Below are 7,475 nucleotides of genomic sequence, written 5' to 3' on the forward strand. Positions count from 1 at the left end.
CCGGCTTTCGCTCCTCGTGTTTACCGTGCGTTAAAGTTGCGCGTCCGTGGCTCTCGCAGCTCTTGCGCGCCCGGTCGCAGAGAGGAGTACGCAACCTCGACCGCACTTTCCCTGCAGGCTTCCTTCCGACTCGAAGTCCTGCGGCGGTCTCAACGAGGTGCCACATCCTCAATGCAGTCGGTCGCCCCCGTTTCGGTTGGGCTCTGGCACGACGGTCGCCACCGTCTCGCCCTTGAGTGGCCGCTGTTGGCGCTCGCTGTGAGGTGTTCAGCGTGCTGTCCGTGTTGCCGACGCGGTCAAAACGAGTCGACGGCTCACGTTCCCTTGTGCGCCGAAGGCTCTCTTGATATGTGATCCGACCCTCAGACAGACGAAGCCAAGGGAAGACCCAAGGCCGCAATGTGCGTTCAAAGAATCAGTGCTCAGTGTGTCCTGCAATTCACACCAAGTCTCGCAGCTGGCTGCGTTCTTCATCGACCCGAGAACCGAGTGATCCACCGCTTAGAGTCGTGAAAAAGTGTTTGTTCAATTCCGTACAGTCAAAACCAAACGTTTCTGGCACTCGGCCAAACAGTGGCCAAGAAGGGCGCTTTTCAGCGCACGCTTGGACTCCAAAACTCTGCCGCGCCTTTTTCGGCTGCCGCAAATCGAGCAAACGGTGTGTTTCGGACGGCGTTTCGCTTCCGCTACTTGCGAGTGCTTTCGTGGTCCACCCCTCTATAAATACTCGGGAGGCGTCGAAGCCGGTTCTCCAAGCCGGACCCGTAGGTATCGTTGTGTGCTCGCTCTCATTGGCCCGCCTAACCAGAAAATGCCTGCGGTACACCCATTTGGATAAGAGTGCACGCAGATGCGGGCCTCGACGGCTACACATTTCCTCGGGCGGCCGCCTCCCGGCCTCCGTGGAGCGCGGGATGCACGGTCCCATCGACAAGCCTCTCCCGTTTTTACCGTGGCGTCGCGGTTCACCACGGCGGGCGGGTCGGTCTCCTCCGCATAAAAAGGGGGACCCCCGCTTTTTGTTCCACGAAATCGCACAAGCTTTTTTCGCATCCACGGTTTGCCACCGCACACCAAAATGCCGATCCGGCTGCCTACTTTAGCCAACAGGTGGAGCCAGGCGCGCCGTACTTGCGCGGCACTTCCCACGTCCACCGAAGTCGGTGCCAAGGACCACTTTCGGCGCCGGAGCCGCGTACGAGCCTACTCGAGGCGGAAGAACGAAGCCAGCAAGGGCCTGGCCGCAAGTGCGTTCAATTGTCGGGACGTCCAAGTCCCTCGTTCTTCCGTGCTTCCTCTTTCGGCAAGTCGTTGCGGCACCTTCCCAAAGCGCGCAGACCCGCTAATCGCGACGAGCGCGACGTGGCCGTGCCGCCTTTCCCTCGGCAGCAAGCAAAACGCCTGGCAACGTCGACGCTCCCCTAACCGCGATCTCGCACCGTGTTTCGTGTGGCGAATTCAAAAGCCGGCCGGCGCTGCTGCAACCATTACGGTCGGTACGCATACGCCGCGGAGGGCGGGACGGTCATCGGAGCGTGCGGTTCCTCCATCGAGTACTGCGCACCTCGGCCGTCGCATCGCCGTGCCATGACCGGCCGCGCGTCAACGCGAACCGGTGCCAGCGAGATCCCTCGCCTGCAAGAACCGACCGGCAGCCTCCGTCACCCGAGGACGCGGAGGCGCTTGCCGCGGACGGCGGGACGGTATGCACTGGTGCACAGCGGACCCGTCACATCGCCAGTTCCTTGACCGACCGCCGACGCTTGTGCCGTTCCTCTCGTACTTGGCAGTCGCCGCGCGATTGTCGGGTCTCGTTCTTGCACGCTCGAACGGTCGGGAGGGCACTCGGCTGGCGTTTCGGGAACGCGCAGCCTCGCCTTCTACCGACGTAACCACGACTCGCCGTTCGCGCTCCGCCGCTCCTGTTTACAGTACTAGGCGGTCCCGCAGCGGTCGGGTCGCGCATTTCGAGCGCTTCGAGCCACGGTGCAGTGGCGGGTCGAAAGCCGACCTATGAGTGCGTTGCGCCGTTTGTACCCGCGTCCGCCACCTGGCCGACCGTCCAAGGTCGCGGTGTTGGCGTCCGCTGGGCGCAACAATTTGTCACGGGGTGCCGCTCCACATTCAGGCAGCCCCGTGGGGAAAAGCCGACCCCGCGTCCAAACGGGGTCAGCGGCAGAAAGTGTCGGGCGCAGACGCAGCTGAGGCGCTCACCCTTCACAATCCGTTAATGATCCTTCCGCAGGTTCACCTACGGAAACCTTGTTACGACTTTTACTTCCTCTAAATGATCAAGTTTGGTCATCTTTCCAACAGACCGGCGCAACCGAAAGGCCGCGCCGGACATCGGTCCGAAGACCTCACTAAATCATTCAATCGGTAGTAGCGACGGGCGGTGTGTACAAAGGGCAGGGACGTAATCAACGCGAGCTTATGACTCGCGCTTACTGGGAATTCCTCGTTCAAGGGGAACAATTGCAAGCCCCTATCCCAATCACGAAAGAAGTTCCACGGGTTACCCAGTCTTTTCAGACAGGGATAAAGACACGCTGCTTCCTTCAGTGTAGCGCGCGTGCGGCCCCGGACATCTAAGGGCATCACAGACCTGTTATTGCTCTGTTTCGTGCGGCTAGGAGCCGCTTGTCCCTCTAAGAAGGTTGTAAGGTGCTGGGAACCCCGCACCTATTTAATAGGCTAGAGTCTCGTTCGTTATCGGAATTAACCAGACAAATCGCTCCACCAACTAAGAACGGCCATGCACCACCATCCACCGAATCAAGAAAGAGCTCTCAATCTGTCAATCCTCCCAGTGTCCGGGCCGGGTAAGTTTTCCCGTGTTGAGTCAAATTAAGCCGCAGGCTCCACTCCTGGTGGTGCCCTTCCGTCAATTCCTTTAAGTTTCAGCTTTGCAACCATACTTCCCCCGGAACCCAAATACTTTGGTTTCCCGGAAGCTGCCCGCCGAGTCATTTGAGTAACTCAGGCGGATCGCTGGTTGGCATCGTTTATGGTCAGAACTAGGGCGGTATCTGATCGCCTTCGAACCTCTGACTTTCGTTCTTGATCAATGAAAACATTCTTGGCAAATGCTTTCGCAGTAGTTCGTCTTGCGACGGTCCAAGAATTTCACCTCTAGCGCCGCAATACGAATGCCCCCGTCCGTCCCTCTTAATCATTACCTCGTATTCCAAAAACCAACAGAACAGAAACGAGGTCTTGTTCTATTATTCCATGCAAGTTTATTCAGGCGACTCGCCTGCGTTGAGCACTCTAATTTTTTCAAAGTAAAAGCACCGGCCATCTCGAGGCACACAATGAAGTGCACCAAGAAAGAACCGGCATGATGTTCAGTCCGAGCCGTCGCATCGGGTAGATGCACTACTCGTCTGGAACTGAGATCCAACTACGAGCTTTTTAACCGCAGCAGCTTTAGTATACGCTATTGGAGCTGGAATTACCGCGGCTGCTGGCACCAGACTTGCCCTCCAATTGATCCTCGTTAAAGGATTTAGAGTGTACTCATTTCAATTACGGGGCCTCAAAAGAGTCCCGTATTGTTATTTTTCGTCACTACCTCCCCGTGCCGGGAGTGGGTAATTTGCGCGCCTGCTGCCTTCCTTGGATGTGGTAGCCGTTTCTCAGGCTCCCTCTCCGGAATCGAACCCTGATTCTCCGTTACCCGTAACAACCATGGTAAGCAAGTAACCTACCATCGAAAGTTGATAAGGCAGACACTTGAAAGAAACGTCGCCGGCTCGTGGCCATGCGATCAGCACAAAGTTATCCAGAGTCACCACACAATACGGGCCGAAACCCGATCGATCTTGGTCTAATAAAAGCACCCGTTACCCAAAGGGCTCCAGGCTCACTGCATGTATTAGCTCTAGAATTGCCACAGTTATCCAAGTAGGAAGAAACGATCTAAGGAACCATAACTGATTTAATGAGCCATTCGCGGTTTCGCCTTATTTCGGCATGTACTTAGACATGCATGGCTTAATCTTTGAGACAAGCATATGATTACTGGCAGGATCAACCAGGTAATCGTTCGACTGCGCGTCCGTCCTCGCCCTCGGCGGGCCGGACGCAGTCTGTGTGCGGCGGAGGCCACCTTCAGGCGCCCCAACACGCTTATTTTGCACTCCGAGATGACGGCGTTCGAGCTCGCTACGGCACAACCTTCCCGAAAGACGAGTGGGAGCCGTGCGGCAAGAAGCACGTTCATGCTCGCTCTTTTTCGTTGCATCGACTCGGTCGCGCCGTGCGGGTTGCCCAAGCCCGCTGCACTGTCGGTGGACCGGCCGGAACTAGCAACGGAGCCGAGACTGCAAAGCCGCCAGACGACGGGTCACGCCCGCGTCTTCGGCGCTTTCGCATCTGAATCGCCCGAGGACGACACGGAACACACCTCGATATCGTGGTAAAACGGCACCGTCCGACAACCAGCCCCTAACGCATCAAGCGGATGAGGCTGCAGACGACTGCCGTGGATTCCCCTGGAGCAGACCCGAGGACACGCTTGACGAGGCCGAAGCCCGCCGCATATCAGACACCCGGTCGCTTTCGCGTACGCCGCTCACGAGAACCCCCACATAATAGCAGCGATAAGTACCCAGACCTCCTTGGGCCCTAATACGAGCGTACTCGAGAAAATTTCACCGCGGGTGTGCCCCGAAACGTGTGGCATGTTGAGCGTGCCACAAGTCTACGTCGCTCTCAAACCCGCCGAGGTCGTAGAATTTGCGACCCTACTCACGAAATTCCCACCGAGGATACGGCCGCAAACGTACCGCACCTTGGGTAGGCCACGAGTTTGTGCAACACTACGCTGACGGCACAGCACCGAGGTCGTGCGCGCACGCACGGGAAAATTCCGCCGCGGTTTCTGCCGAAAACGTGAGGCACCACGACTCTCCGCAAGTTCGCGTCGACTGCGAAAGACCGAAGTCGTGAACGACGTGTCCGCTACTCGCCGCCGACACGCTGGACACCAAACGTACAACGACTCGACGGCGTCGTAGAGGCCCACGACGCGGTTTTCCTTAACGACGTCTCGGCGTGGCACCGACAGGTTAGAACGGCCGACCAACGTTCCCTGTCCGCCGTTCGGCTCAGTCGAAGGGCTCGGCGACTTCGGCAACGCTGCGAAGCCGCACGGTGACGCACGCCATGTCCCCATTTTTTTTTTCTTTCTGCGTCTGCCGGGGTGCCCCTATAATAGCAGCGATAAGCACCCAGACCGCCGTGGGTCGCTCGCCCCGGCTGACGTGGTTTTTCGTACTCCTGCGGCGGTCGCCGTCAAGCACGTCCAAATACGCTACTTTCGTGGGCGCATTCACGCTCTTTCGCTTCGCCGGAGTGCCAGCACTCACTCTGCCAAAAACGGCGAACATCCGAGCGGCGGTTCCCACTTTTGCGTCGGCGTCGCAAACCCCGCCCCGGCAGACGAGGTTTGCCGTACTCGTGCGACGGTGGCCGGCGGGCACGTCGAAAGACGCCGATATCGTGCGCGAATTGGCGCACCTTGGCTTCACCGGAGTGCCGCCACTGACTCCTCCAAAAACGGCGAAGATCCGAGCGGCGCTTCCCACTTTCGCATCGGCGTCCCGAACTCCGCCCCGGCTGACGCGGTTTACCGTACTCGTGCGACGGTCGCCGGCGAGCACGTGGAAAGACGCCGATATCGTGCCCGAATCGGCTCCGTTCGGCTTCGCCGGAGTGCCAGCACTGGCTCGGCGAAAGACGACGAACATCCGAGCGACGGTTCTCACTATTGCGTACGCGTCGCAAACCCCGCCCCGGCAGACGCACTTTGCCGTACTCGTGCGACGGTCGCCGGCGAGCACGTAGAAAGACGCCGATATCGTGCCGGAATCGGCCCCGTTTGGCTTCGCCGGAGTGCCAGCACTCACTCGGCCACAAACGGCGAACATCCGAGCGGCGGTTCCCACTTAGCCGTCGGCGTCCCGAACTCCGCCCCGGCAGACGCGGTTGCCGAGCTCGTGCGACTAGCGACCGCGAAGCCGTCTCGCGACGCCGCTTTCGTGCGCGGCTCCCACTGCGACCTGGGTCACCCGAGGTCGACGAGCAAAAAAGAATGTCGAAAAAATTTTTTTTTTTTTTTTGCGTCTGCCGGGGTGCCCCTATAATAGCAGCGATAAGCACCCAGACCGCCATGGGTCGCTCGCCCCGGCTGACGTGGTTTTTCGTTTTCCTGCGGTGGTCGTCGTCAAGCACGTCCAAACACGCCACTTTCGTGGGCGCATTCGCGCTCTTTCGCTTCGCCGGAGTGCCAGCACTCACTCTGCCAAAAACGGCGAACATCCGAGCGGCGGTTCCCACTTTTGCGTCGGCGTCGCAAACCCCGCCCCGGCAGACGAGGTTTGCCGTACTCGTGCGACGGTGGCCGGCGGGCACGTCGAAAGACGCCGATATCGTGCGCGAATTGGCGCACCTTGGCTTCACCGGAGTGCCGCCACTGACTCCTCCAAAAACGGCGAAGATCCGAGCGGCGCTTCCCACTTTCGCATCGGCGTCCCGAACTCCGCCCCGGCTGACGCGGTTTACCGTACTCGTGCGACGGTCGCCGGCGAGCACGTGGAAAGACGCCGATATCGTGCCCGAATCGGCTCCGTTCGGCTTCGCCGGATTGCCAGCACTGGCTCGGCGAAAGACGACGAACATCCGAGCGACGGTTCTCACTATTGCGTACGCGTCGCAAACCCCGCCCCGGCAGACGCACTTTGCCGTACTCGTGCGACGGTCGCCGGCGAGCACGTAGAAAGACGCCGATATCGTGCCGGAATCGGCCCCGTTTGGCTTCGCCGGAGTGCCAGCACTCACTCGGCCACAAACGGCGAACATCCGAGCGGCGGTTCCCACTTAGCCGTCGGCGTCCCGAACTCCGCCCCGGCAGACGCGGTTGCCGAGCTCGTGCGACTAGCGACCGCGAAGCCGTCTCGCGACGCCGCTTTCGTGCGCGGCTCCCACTGCGACCTGGGTCACCCGAGGTCGACGAGCAAAAAAGAATGTCGAAAAAAATTTTTTTTTTTTTTTTTGCGTCTGCCGGGGTGCCCCTATAATAGCAGCGATAAGCACCCAGACCGCCATGGGTCGCTCGCCCCGGCTGACGTGGTTTTTCGTTTTCCTGCGGTGGTCGTCGTCAAGCACGTCCAAACACGCCACTTTCGTGGGCGCATTCGCGCTCTTTCGCTTCGCCGGAGTGCCAGCACTCACTCTGCCAAAAACGGCGAACATCCTAGTGGCGGTTCCCACTTTTGCGTCGGCGTCGCCAACCCCGCCCCGGCATACGCGGTTTGCCGTACTCGTGCGGCGGTGGCCGGCGGGCACGTCGAAAGACACCGATATCGTGCGCGAGTCGATGCTTCTTGGTCTCGCAGGAGGGCCGCCACTCACTCCTGCAAAAACGGCGAAGATCCGAGCGGCGCTTCCCACTTTTTCGTCGGCGTCGCAAA

General features: G+C 59.6%; 2 non-coding genes across 2 annotated transcripts; both read right to left on the reverse strand.

Annotated features, from left to right (window-relative positions):
* Positions 1 to 356: 356 nt before the first annotated feature.
* LOC142792018 (5.8S ribosomal RNA) lies at positions 357 to 509 on the reverse strand. The gene has a single exon (XR_012890583.1). It is a non-coding gene; the product is annotated as a 5.8S ribosomal RNA (ribosomal RNA).
* Positions 510 to 2,228: 1,719 nt separating this feature from the next.
* LOC142792034 (small subunit ribosomal RNA) lies at positions 2,229 to 4,043 on the reverse strand. Its single transcript, XR_012890598.1, has one exon. It is a non-coding gene; the product is annotated as a small subunit ribosomal RNA (ribosomal RNA).
* Positions 4,044 to 7,475: the final 3,432 nt, after the last annotated feature.

The sequence above is a fragment of the Rhipicephalus microplus genome, unplaced genomic scaffold, assembly GCF_043290135.1.
Source record: "Rhipicephalus microplus isolate Deutch F79 unplaced genomic scaffold, USDA_Rmic scaffold_201, whole genome shotgun sequence".
NCBI classification, from domain to species: domain Eukaryota; kingdom Metazoa; phylum Arthropoda; class Arachnida; order Ixodida; family Ixodidae; genus Rhipicephalus; species Rhipicephalus microplus.